Source organism: Geotrypetes seraphini, chromosome 10 (genome assembly GCF_902459505.1).
Source record: "Geotrypetes seraphini chromosome 10, aGeoSer1.1, whole genome shotgun sequence".
NCBI classification, from domain to species: domain Eukaryota; kingdom Metazoa; phylum Chordata; class Amphibia; order Gymnophiona; family Dermophiidae; genus Geotrypetes; species Geotrypetes seraphini.
Genome location: NC_047093.1, coordinates 47496305 through 47509862, shown reverse-complemented (window position 1 = coordinate 47509862; position 13558 = coordinate 47496305). Strand labels below are relative to the sequence as shown.

The following is a 13558-nucleotide window of genomic DNA, read 5'->3' as shown; positions in this document are numbered from 1 at the left end:
ACAGAAGTCCATTAGCCATTATTAAGACAGACCTGGGAAAATTCACTGCTTATTTCTAGCATAAACAGCATCAAATCTGTTTTGCTGTTTTGGGACCTTGCCAGGTACTTGTGACCTGGATTGGCCGCTGGAGGATACTGGGCTTCATGGACCTTTTCTCTGTCCCAGTATGGGAATGCTTATGTTCTTATGTTTTTATGAGCAATAGAATATCTCATTACTTTATACTGTCACAGTAACTTAACTTATTATTTTTATTAAGCAAGTAAATAGTCAGTATAATATATTACTTTTACACAGCAACGTGGGCAACACTGTCTAAGAGACAAGTTAATTTACGTAATTTGGCTACCTGTTGGCAGCCTTTCAGAAATGGAGTTTGCCATCTCTGATGTAAAACACAGACAACAGTGAAAGTTTTCAGGATGTCAGTGCAAGACGACAGGCCTTGCACAGACTGTACTATAGTAGAGAGTGTATCTGCTTCCCTCCAGATCTCATTTTTCCTAAAAAATCTCAATACTTTTTTCTCTAGGAAGGCATAGTATAATCTTGGCAACGCAAGGCAGCTGTCAGCATGTTTTGACAGTGTGAAAAAGAGCATGAGAGAATGTTGTGGCAGCTCTAGAGGTGGCAGAATGTAAGATAGAAGTACTTCCAGCTGATGTTCCCAAGCAATGCAATGAATGTTCCAGCCAAGAATTCTGACATTAGACAGAGACATGGTAAGTTTCATAGTTATGCTGAAAATAGACCATTTCACTCCGTCAAAAATTACAAAGACTAGGGGGACACTCGATGAAGTTACAGGGAAATACTTTTAAAACCAATAGGAGAAATTTTTTTCCACTCAGAGGTTGTGGTAAGAGCGGATAGCGTAGCTGGTTTTAAGTAAGGTTTGGACAGTTTCCTGGAGGAAAAGTCCATAGTCTGTTATTAAGAAAGACATGGTGCAAGCCACTGCTTGCCCTGTATTGGTAGCATGGAATATTGCTACACTTTGGGTTTTGGCCAGGTACTAGTGACCTGGATTGGCCACCGTGAGAACAGACTTCTGGGCTTGATGGACCATTGGTCTGATCCAGTAAGGCTATTCTTATACAGAATTCTTAAAGATGAGCTTTCTTCCGCTGGTGCTTCAATAAAAACTTCAATCTTAATGGAAGTAATAAATCAATCTTTCAGCATCCAAAATCTAAATATGTCCAATTCACATTTGTAATGCTGACCAAAAATCCCAATAATAGATGTTGTACTTATCTCACTATTGACAGCGGCATGCTGTTCAAAGATCAAAAACGTCAACAGCGTGCTGAATTCTGTTTTAGAGGAAACTCCCCCTTCTTCGGGAACTTCAGCGCTGCTGTCGCCAGAATCAGCAGTCTAGGTGAAGAGGACTGCAAAGTGAAAATGGCGCTTTAGAGTGAGAACGCCAAATCTGGGCCACCTGCAGAAATTAGCAAGATGTGATTAGCAATTTCTTTCAAAACATCATATGCAATACAATACAGTTTTTATCTGTATATTGCCAATACCTATTCAAAGTTCACAGTGGTTCACAAACAATGAAATATCTAATATTAGGTGCTTGGAAAATATCCCTAACTGTCCAAAAAGCTCATAATCTGACAAAAGCACCTATATAAACAATTACATACTAAGGAACTCATAATAATAATAATTTTAAAAAATGCGGCAGTTTAGGGGGGGTGGGGGGTGGGATCGCGGCAGGGAAGATGTGGCATCTTTCCTGCCATGATCGTTGTGGGGGGAGGGGGGATTCTGTAATCGGTATTATTTTTGACAGATACCGGTTACAGAATCCAGCTTTTAGGCGAAAGACTGGCCCCCTCCTTCGCCTAAAATGTCTTGTTTTTGGTGTTTGGGACTTGGGCAATTTTTTGGTTGATAATGTGTTCTAAGTTTAGACGTAGTGGTGGTCTGGGCGATTAAACTGCTGAACGTAGAGGTAGGCCATTCTCAAAAAAAACCTTCATTTTGGATGTTTTTTTTTTTAAAATGGACATTTTCCCTGCTGCTACTTTCAGCATTTAGGCCAAAAGGGGACTTAGACTTTTTTTTTTATTATTATGCCCCTCTAAGGATACAAAAAAGAAGACAAAAAAAAAAGATAACAAAAATTGAATCAAAATGAAACAACAGCGTCTTTAAAGTTAAATAAAAAAATAAGACAGAGTCAGATTAAACTACCTGCATTTCGAATAGTTCAAATTCTAATGTCTTTTAAAGCAAGCCAAAATGATGTGACAAGGATTCTCCACGCCAGATCCAGCAGGGAGACCCGATGACACCAGCCGGCAAAATGACAGAGGTTAACGTTCACGTAGATCTTCTTAAATACAATTTCTAAAACAAATTTCTTGAAATTGAAAGGATGAAAGAAAGAAAAAAAATACCCCATTGAAAACCACAGAATATTAACAAAGCAGCCCAACAAATGAACTGTTAGTTACAATTACAGAAAATTGGAATAGTAGATCCAACAATATCAGTAGAAAATAACAATGAAAAGATATAATAAATAAAATGAGAGTTAAACAATCTTGAAGTTATACGTTAAGACCAGTTCTCAAACCAGGCCATAGAACAAGGAAGGATCTTCCTGAGGATACTTAATGGCAAAGAATTCCAAACTTTAGTTGCTCTAAAACAGTGGTCTCCAACTCAAACCCTTCACAGGGCCACATTTTGGATTTGTAGGTACAGTAAAACCTTGGTTTGCGAGCATAATTCGTTCCAGGAGCATGGTTGTATCCAAAGCGAATTTCCCCATAGGAAATAATGGAAACTCAGATGATTCGTTCCACAACCCCAAAACTTTAATACAAATTATTATACGTACTTGTATTCCAAGACCTCGCTGATTTAGAACTCCCGCAGCATAAGAGAGAGAAGAATCATCGGCTCAGTTGTGATGATGTGACACGAGTAAACTCTATGTACTTGTATTGCAAGACATTGCTTGTATATCAAGTTAAAATTGAATCAAATGTTTTGCTTGTCTTGCAAAACACTAGCAAACCAAGTTACTTGCAATCCAAGGTTTAACTGTACTTGGAGGGCCTCAGAAAAAATAGTTAATGTCTTATTAAAGAAATGACAATTTTGCATGAGGTAAAAACTCTTTATAGTTTATAAATCTTTCCTTTTGGCTAAGTCTTAATAATAATATTGTAATTTATAGGTAAAGAGACATATGATCAAGAAACTGTTTTATTGATTATGATAAATATACTGAAGGCCTCAAAATAGAACCTGGCGGGCTGCATGTGGTCCCCGGGCTGTGAGTGTGAGACCACTGCTCTAAAATATGAAGACTTATTATGAATGGACTTATATTTCACTCCCTTTATTGATGGAAAAGACAAAATAAGATAATCCTTATTATGGCTTCTATTAAAAGAACCTAAGAGATGAAACAGTTGAAAAGCTCTTGGGCACATCCCCATTCAAAGTTTTAAAGGTAAGTCAACAAAACTTAAATTAAATATGTTCCTCAACAGTGAAAATCTACAAACAGAAGAGTTATGTGCTCAAATCTAGTTTTCTTATATACCAGTCTAGTGGCTGTGTTTTGGAACAAGTGGAGGTTTTTAATTAATTTAAATCACATTTAAATTTTATTTTATTCTATCTTTTATCTGTCCATAATGTAATTTCATTTCTTACACAATTTAAAACTTTTTTACTGTATGTAAACTACATAGATGCACATGCCAATACAGTATATCAAATATGAAATATATGAAATAAGAATTACCATACTGGTAGAGATCGAAGGTCCATCAAACCCAGTATCCTGTTTCCAACAGTGGCTAACCCAGGTCACAGGTACCTAGCAAAACCCAGGAAGTAAGACAGATCTTATGCTGCTTATCCTAAGAATAAGCAGTGGATTTCCCCAAGCCATATCAATAATGGCCTATGGACTTCTCTTTTAGGAAATTGTCCAAACCTTTTTTAAACCCTGCTTACCCATGTAAGTATTATTATTCTATAAAGGTAAGCAAGCAATCGATGCTTGAATTTAAGCACTAAGTTGTTGAATAACGGAGTATATTCCTAAAGGCTGTAGATGTTTGGGGATGGAGAAATATGGAAAAATGAGCTTGGCTCTGCAATAAGGATAGCATGTTTGCCCATCTTGATTTGTATTTCTTATTTTGCCTCCATAACTCAATCCATGGTTTTGATTTGTTTTTTTTAGGATTTTTTGATTTCTTGTGGCTCACAGGGTCTTCTGGAAGCCAATAAATATCATTTAAGTCAATAGAATAGTTAGTTTCAACTTCTGGTCCTGAAATTGTGAAAAAGAAGCTCTCTTGCACATTCTCCTTTTTTTGTGGTAATTTAATATCTTGGGAGGGAATCTGGCAACGTATTAACAAAGTGTTGCATATTAATTCCCCCTCGCATATGTACTTGTGATCTGTCACTCTTTGCAAGCCCAATACTTGAAGAGTAAATGACAAGCAAAATTATTTGATTTATTAATCACTTTAGTTTTAAAATCCCCGGCCTCTTCATACTGCTACCCAGCACAGTCTGTTGCCGAGTGTTGTGTTCACACCAACACACCAACACGGGTTCACCCAGGGTAGATCCTGCCAATCTAATTTGATTAGCTTTTTTGACTGGGTTACTAGACAACTGGACGCCGGAGAGTCACTGGACGTGGTATATTTGGACTTCAGTAAAGCATTTGATAGCGTCCCTCATCGAAGATTACTGAACAAGCTGAAATCGATAGGATTAGGAGACACTCTAACTACATGGGTTGGGGATTGGCTGAGCGGTAGACTTCAGAAGGTGGTGGTGAACGGTACCCCATCCGAAGCATCGGACGTGATCAGTGGAGTGCCGCAGGGCTCGGTCCTGGGCCCGATTCTATTTAACTTATTCATAAGAGATATGACGCAAGGATTTAGAGGAAGGGTATCACTATTCACCGATGACGCCAAACTTTGCAACATAGTAGGCAAAAGCTTATTACCTGATAATATGACACACGACCTACTGTTGCTGGAACAATGGTCAACTACTTGGCAGCTAGGCTTCAATGCTAAAAAATGCAAGATAATGCACCTGGGTAAGAGAAACCCGCGTAGAACTTATGTACTAAATGGTGAGACCTTGGTTAGGACCACGGCGGAACGCGACCTAGGGGTGATCATTAGTGAGGACATGAAGGTTGCCAATCAAGTGGAGAAGGCTTCCTCCAAGGCAAGACAAATGATGGGGTGTATCCGCAGAGGTTTCATCAGCAGGAGACCTGAAGTTATGATGCCGTTGTACAGAGCCATGGTGAGGCCTCACATGGAGTACTGTGTTGAGTTTTGGAGACCACACTACCGAAAGGACGTGCTGAGGATCGAGTCGGTTCAGCGAACGGTCACCAAGATGGTCTTGGGGCTCAAGGATCACACATATGAAGAAAGATTTAAAAAATTGCGGCTGTACTCACTTGAGGAAAGAAGAGAACGGGGAGATATGATTGAAACATATAAGTACATCACGGGATGCATCGAGTCAGAAGATGATATCTTCTGGCTCATGGGACCCTCGACCACCAGAGGGCATCCGCTGAAGATCAGGGGAGGGAAGTTTCATGGCGACTCCAGGAAGTACTTCTTCACCGAAAGAGTAGTGGATCATTGGAACAGACTCCCACTCCAGGTGATAAAGGCCAGCAGCGTGACGGATTTTAAGAGAAAATGGGATACTCACGTGGGATCTTTAAGGGAGTAAATTCAGGGGAGGGGATACTTGGAATGGGCAGACTTGGTGGGCTATAGCCCTTTTCTGCTGCTTTTTTCTATGATTCTATGTTTCTATTATGGAAGGGATGATTATTATATTTGTTCTGTTTAATTATCAAATCTGTGGGAAGGTCTCAAACATAGTGCACGCAAGGAGACCTATGAATATTTCTGAACTAGACGAGTTTGGCAAAGAAGAGTGGGGGGGAAAATTCCAAACGCATGAGTAGAATATTGTAATTCTAAGCTGGCTACAGGAAACATTTTGAAAGTGTAATTTCTGCCAAAAAGGTACTTCAAAGCACTCCCTGAAATGGTGTCCAAATTTTTGTTTGTGACAACCTAGAGAAGGAAATGAAGACCACAGAGTTCCCAAAGAGGATACTTTATTGTAAAATCTAAAGGGTTGGATGTATCTTATTTATTACCTCTTTGTGAGAGTGTCATGGCTATATTTTGGCAAAGTAGGCCTGCCTCAGAAGTTCAGATTAGAGAATGACATGGGGACACATTTTTCCCCATCTCAGCAAGTTCTTTTTCCTGTCCCTGCCCCATTCCTGCAAGCTCTGTCCTCATGTGCACAAGCCTCAAACACTTTAAAATCATAAGTAGCAACATTCTAGAGCTGATTGTGATGTCATAATGCCTCATTCCACCAATACCTAAGCTCTGTCCTTATGTGCACAAGCCTCAAACACTTTAGAATCATAAGTAGCAACATTCTAGAGCTGATTGTGATGTCATAATGCCTCATTCCACCAATACCTAAGCTCTGTCCTCATGTGCACAAGCCTCAAACACTTTAGAATCATAAGTAGCAACATTCTAGAGCTGATTGTGATGTCATAATGCCTCATTCCACCAATACCTAAGCTCTGTCCTCATGTGCACAAGCCTCAAACACTTTAGAATCATAAGTAGCAACATTCTAGAGCTGATTGTGATGTCATAATGCCTCATTCCACCAATACCTAAGCTCTGTCCTTATGTGCACAAGCCTCAAACACTTTAGAATCATAAGTAGCAACATTCTAGAGCTGATTGTGATGTCATAATGCCTCATTCCACCAATACCTAAGCTCTGTCCTCATGTGCACAAGCCTCAAACACTTTAGAATCATAAGTAGCAACATTCTAGAGCTGATTGTGATGTCATAATGCCTCATTCCACCAATACCTAAGCTCTGTCCTCATCTGCACAAGCCTCAAACACTTTAGAATCATAAGTAGCAACATTCTAGAGCTGATTGTGATGTCATAATGCCTCATTCCACCAATACCTAAGCTCTGTCCTCATCTGCACAAGCCTCAAACACTTTAGAATCATAAGTGTTCGAGGCTTGTGTGGTTAAGGCAGAGCTTAAAAGAATGGGGCAAGGATAGCGACAGCGATAAAAATCACAGGGATGGGACGGGGAAAAATTTATCTCCATGTCATTCTCTAGTTCAGATCTCTGAATACATATAGCCCATGGTTCATGTACAGTGTGTGAAATCAGCATCTCACTGAAACTTTAATGTCTGTGTTTGCTTCATGTGATAGAAGCAAAGAATAATAATAAACCTTTTAAATAATTATACATTAAAAATTTGCAGAAAGATATCAGGACCAGTATTTAAAAGGGATTAACCCCACTGAGCGAGCTACCATCTGATATTTAGCAGCACTTAACCGGCTAATATCGTTGAATATGTCCAGTTATTCCCCAACTGGCTAGGTTAGGGACAGACACCAAAAAGGGAGCCATAGGAGGCCTCAACGATGAGACAATCAAGGCACAACAAAGGAGTCGTGAGGATGAGATGTCAATAATTCAGCCACGGGTGTAAATTTCACAGTTCACTTCATTGATAGTAGCACTGCGAGAACTCGAAGACTTGACACTGACAGTGTTTTAGCATCTATGCCTTTGTCAAGAGTCTATTGAGCCATGTGAAAAACATGCTAAGACTATAAGGCAGGAAGGGGTAAAACGCGGACCTTACAGACCTCGCGGATCTAAAACCGCACGTCCTTAAAAATCTGAGGTCCGTGCCACTTGTAGTTTCTGGCTCTGACAGACCTCTATGACAATTTAGCTCTGACGGATCCTAATGCGTTTCCCTCCCTATGTTGATACTAGCGGCAAAACTTTTGCCTTGAGGTCTGTGTCACTTTTATTCTCAGCATAGGGAGGGAAAAGCATTAGGATCCGTCAGCGCTAAATTGTCATAGAGGTCTGTCAGAGCCAGAAACAACAAGTGGCACGGATCTCAGATTTTTAAGGATGTGCGGTTCAGATCTGTGAGGTCCGCGAGGTCAGATGCACTGCAGACCTTTGCACATATTTTTTAACACCTCCCCCCCCCCCCGCCAAACCCAGCTATTTGCCATCCAGTGTTGTATCGCGGGTGCTCTCGGAATCAGCACGGAGGGAGAGATCTGGAGGAAGGGACGATCGGGCTAATTAGCAAAAGCCACGGTGCGCCTCCTCCCTCCTTAGCCATTGGGGAAGGCAGAGCCAGGGGCCTGAGCTGAGCGTGCAGGGAAAGCGGTGGAATAAGCTAAAAGGCGGACTTGTCAATGCACGGACCTCAGATTTTTAAGGACGTGCGGATTTCTGTGAGGTCCGCGTTTTACCTCTTCCCTGCTAAGACCTTTTATTTTAACACAGCTTAGTACAAGGATCCCAAGGTTAGGACAACAATCTCTAATTTTATGTGACAAGTTAACTGGGCATCAGTCTGAATATTGGCCGGGATCCGGTTAACTTCTAGGTCAGCAGACATACCCAGATATTGAATGCCAGGAGCCACACATGCCCCAGCATTGAATATCAAGAGTTCAGCCTGTGGCTGGAAACGGCTTACAAGCAACTTGCCTCCGTGGGAGTGAATATCGGACCCGTTGTGTTTTAACTTAGTACCAGGTAGAGGCTGGGTTTGCTTCTGTTCACTTAAGGTTGCATTTAAACAAACAATTTGATCATAGGTGCCTAAATTGTTACGTACAATTGTATTTTAGTTTTCAGCATATGCTTTTATTGCAGGCACCTGGCGAGAAGAGGACCCAGAGACTCTGCAGCTTCTTTTCATAGGTGTCAGCAGTCTTGGCTAGGATTGCGTTTCCTAAATCAGATCTTGCTTTTACTGCCTTCGGAAAGCCCAGGGCGGGACGTCTCAGGATGTCAGCACAGGGTTAGTGCAAGAAATGACTCTGCCAGCTGGGTCAGAAACTTGAGCCAGCCCACATATAGGAGCCCAAGGAGTGAACGTGTCTCTTAACTCTTATTACAATTTTATTTCATGCTGTTTTCTCCTACTCTCTCCTCTTTTGTACCTCAGACATGAACACAAACCATGTAAGGGTTTTTTTTTTTTTCCCAGGGTCTTTGCTTAATGATGTCTTGAACAGCTGGTATTATACAGGCAGCTGAGAAGTGCTGAAAGGACATTCCCTAGAAACATAGCCTGTACTTTGTAGGGTATGGTCAGACAGAACGGCACAAACTCCTTGAATTTATTCTCTAAATAATTATACACAAGGCTTCTGAGGTCTATACCCTCCCTCCCAGGATGCTATATTCCAAAGCCCCAGGTACAGAATTTAGACTGTGAGCCCACTTGGGACAAAATAGGGGGAGAGTGTGGCACAGTGGTTAAAGCTGCAGCCTCAGCACCCTGAGGTTGTGGGTTCAAACCCACACTGTTCCCTGTGACCCTGGGCAAGTCATTTAATCCCCCCATTGTCCCAGGTACATTAGATAGATTGTGAGCCTGTCAGGACAGACAGGGAAAAATGCTTGAGTGCCTGAATAAATTGTGTAACCATTCTGAGCTCCCCTGGGAGAGTTTTTTTTTTAAGTACCTGCGTATAGTACATGTAAACCACTTGTACAATGGGGTGCTGAAAAGTTCTCAGCCCAACCAGCTTCCTAAATTCTGACGCATTATTTTGCCAGTGTAACTGAAAGGAGAGTTATTTTATTTTGCAGAATCATAATGCTATGTTCTGACATTGTTTCAGATCATTGATTGAACCATGCAAATGAAAAGTGTAGAATTTTCAAGTGTGGAACTCCGAGCCATCATGAAGTCCCTATTCCTGCAAAAGAAAACTCCAAAGGAAATCCATGAATGTATGATGCAAACGTTGAGTGACAGATACTCCATTGAGTGACATCATACTCCACAGGGAAGAAGTGGCGTGCAAATTGTCAACGAGGAGATTTTGACACCGAAGATGCAGCAAGGCCTGGGAGACCTCAAACGGTGTCAACTCCTGAAATTCTTGACCATGTCTATGACCTGATTTTGGCAGATCAGCAAATATCACCTAAAACAATTGCTGAGACACTACAGACATCCAGGGAACGTATGGGGTATATAATCCACAAGCAGCTGGATATACAGAAGCTGTCAGCCAAGTGGGTGCCCAAATGTTTGAATGCTGATGAGAATCGATGTTGAGGGGACACTTCCAAGTTGATTTTGCAGCATTTTTAGCAAGCTGGTGCCAACATTTTGGAACAACTAGTTACTGTTGATGAAAACATGGTTACACTACTATGATCCTGAGAAAAAATAGTCCATGCAATGGCGACACTCAGGTTCTCCAAGGGTTCATAGACAACCCCGCGAAAGACAAAGGCGCGCGCCGACAACTGAGCGAAAGATGGAGGCGCGCGCTGAAGAAAATTACAGTTTTTAGGGGCTCTGACAGGGGGTTTTGTTGGGGAGCCCCCCCCCAGTTTACTTAATAGAGATGGCGCCTGCGTTATGGGGGGCTTGGGGGGTTGTAACCCTCCACATTTTACTGTAAACTTAACTTTTTCCCTAGAAACAGGGAAAAAGTGAAGTTTTCAGTAAAATGTGGGGGGTTACAACCCCCCAAACCCCCCACAACGCCCCCACAACGCGGCGCGATCTCTATTAAGTAAAGTGGGGGGTTCCCCCCCAAGACCCCCCTGTTGGGGCCCTAAAAACAGTAATTTTCTGCAGCGCGCGCCTCCGCACTGCGCTCAATTGTCTGCGTGCGCCTTTGTCCTGGCGCACTTTTGACCTGACACCTTCTCCAAGACCAAGGAAATTCAAGACCCAAAAGTCAGCAGGAAAGTTCATGGCCACAGTGTTTTGGGATCAGGAAGGTGTTGTTATGATTGATTATCTTCCAAGACCAAACAGTTAATGCTGAATACTACTGTAACTTGCCCTGCCGATTAAACGAGGCATTGAAAGAATAAAGGAGAGGGAAAGTGCAGAAAGGAATTCTTTTTTTACAAGACAATGCACTTGCTCACAAGGCTGGCAAAACAATGGATGTTTTGACGCAGTTGGGGTTTCAGTGCATAGATCATTCACCCTACTCACCGGATCTTGCTCCATCTGACTATTTTCTATTTCCAAACCATAAAAAGCGTTTGAAAGGGTATCAATTTTCGAGTGAGTCAAAGGCGACAGCAGCAGCAGAGCAGTATTTCAGTGACCAGACATCAGAGTATTTTTTTGGAAGGGTTACAGAAACTTCAGACATGTGTGTTGAACTTGTAAGTTTCATGGCTCCACTTCAGTCCCTTCTTGGTTGGGCTGAGAACTTTTCAGCACCCCCTTGTATTGTATCCACAGAAAGGCAGTATATCAAATCCATGACCCTTAACCCTTCATATACGGTGGCAAAATTTGCAAGGTAAAATTTCAACACAGATATAAGATACACGTGCAAACAAATAGGTTGATGAGCCAATTAATTGACTTTAACAATCATAAATGAAGTTAATTCTGAATTCATGAGGGCCCGGGATAGGCACGTGGGATCTCTCAGAGAGAGAAAGAGATAATGGTTACTGCAGATGGGCAGACTAGATGGGCCATTTGGCCTTTATCTGCCATCATGTTTCTAGGTTTCAATGCAATTAGTACTACCGGTAATTTGTTTTTGCGCTTGCATCTGTTAGTGCTATTCAATAACTTGGTACCTAAATTCCATAACGTGCAGCTGAAAGGGGGTGTGGCCAGGGGAGGGGCATATTGAAAAATTGCAACAGTGTTATACATTGAAGAACAAGATATGCACGGACAGACTAATATTAGTCAAAACTAGTCTATGGTGTCCAAAATGTAAGGAAAAGGACCTCAAACACCCGTACTGTTTCCTCTTTATAAAGCTTCATTTACTATCTAAATTTTGAATATAGAAAAAATATAGAAAATACGAATAAATAAGTTGTTGATTTAAATTACAATAAAATTATTTTGTAAGGTTTTAGGGACCAAGGATAATATTCATGACCCCAGAAAGACTCGGGGTGTGATCCGCAGTACGGGTGTTTGAGGTCCTTTTCTTTACATTTTTGACACCATAGTCTAGTTTTGACTAATATTAGTCTGTCCGTGCATATCTTGTTACTTTGATTACCTATTTGCAGACAGATTTTCTGGCTTCTGCTAGTTTATTTGGATAGATTGAATAACGCCATTGTCTGTGTTTCGCATGCTTACATTACTAGTTTGAGTCTCTTTAGACCACTGGTAGGGATTTCTTAAAAAGCCATGTTTTTAGATTTTTGAGAAACAGTGTGTATATACTTCAGCTCCATTACCTTTTAGATATGAAGCATTGTTATCTTGCTCTTTAAATAAGACAATCTGTTAGTCCTCTGAATATAGTACTGCTCTTCTTTCTGCTTTCTTCTTCTCTTCTTCTTCCTCTTCTTCCTCTCTTTGGCGTCTGGGGGATCTTCCTTCTTCCCTTTTTCCTCACTCACTCCACTTTCCCCTTTTTTTTTTTTTAATCAATTTCCTCCTTTTCTTTCATTTGCTTGTTACACAATCACAGTGACAATATTATTGTATTCCTATATATTTTTTTTAATGTTGGAATCTTTTCTACACTGACTTATGTAACTATTTATTGTTGACCTATTTTGGGGTTTTTTTTCTTTCTGTATTTTTGAAAAATTTCTAATAAATTTTCAAGGAAAAAAAATAAAATAAAGAAGACAATCTTTTCCACAAGATTAATATTCAAAGGATCTATGCTCCTAACTTAGAAAGTTTTCCTCATAAATTGACTTCTTGGAAAATGTACTAGGGTTGAGTGCCTGGAGGGCCATTTTCGATAGTGCAAGTCCGACTTTTGATGTTTCCCACAGGATGTCAAAAATTCGGGGCAGAGAAACATCCATTTTTGAAACCGCTAGATGTCCAATGATTTTTTTCAAAAATAGCCTCTTAGACATCTTGGCCGCCAGGATATCCAACCTTAGAACGTCTAACCTTTTTGGCCATTTTTGACCATATAAAAATGTCTAAATCCAGACTATTTGGAAAAGGGAGGGGCCAGCACTGTAATGGATGACCACACAGACATGCCAACAGAGCAGTGGGGCACATTAGAAGGCACTGCTGTGAACTTCACATAAAGGGTGCCAAAAGTACATCTTACCATAACCCCCTTATAATGTATGGTAAACCCTCCAAAACACCCCGAAAACCTACTATACCCACCTGTCTACAACATCCATTGGCTATTATGGCTGCAGGTGGCACCTATATGGTAGTATAGTAGACTTTTGGTGGGCTCACACTTTCTACCATAAATGTAGTGGCTTATGGGCCTAGGTCCTCCTCTCTATGGCTCATTAGCCCGGCCACCAGGCTACTTAAGACACCTGTGTGATGCTCTACTAGGCGTTCCTATACCAGATGCTGCTTTTCTAGAGACAGGTATGTACTGTTTCATTCAGATATTTGTGGGATGGGATTGGATGGGGTCAGTGACCATTGGGAGAGTGTGTGGG

The 13558-nt window shown here is 41.0% G+C and overlaps 1 long non-coding RNA gene across 4 annotated transcripts in view; it reads left to right on the top strand.

Moving 5' to 3' along the window:
• LOC117367867 overlaps nucleotides 1-13558 on the top strand; it is a 36087-nt gene that overhangs the window by 16307 nt on the left and 6222 nt on the right. For all 4 annotated transcript variants that reach the window (XR_004540870.1, XR_004540869.1, XR_004540871.1 and 1 more), the window contains exons 3-4: nucleotides 536-725; nucleotides 8810-8957. This is a non-coding gene — a long non-coding RNA (uncharacterized LOC117367867). The remainder of the gene's footprint in view (nucleotides 1-535; nucleotides 726-8809; nucleotides 8958-13558) is intronic.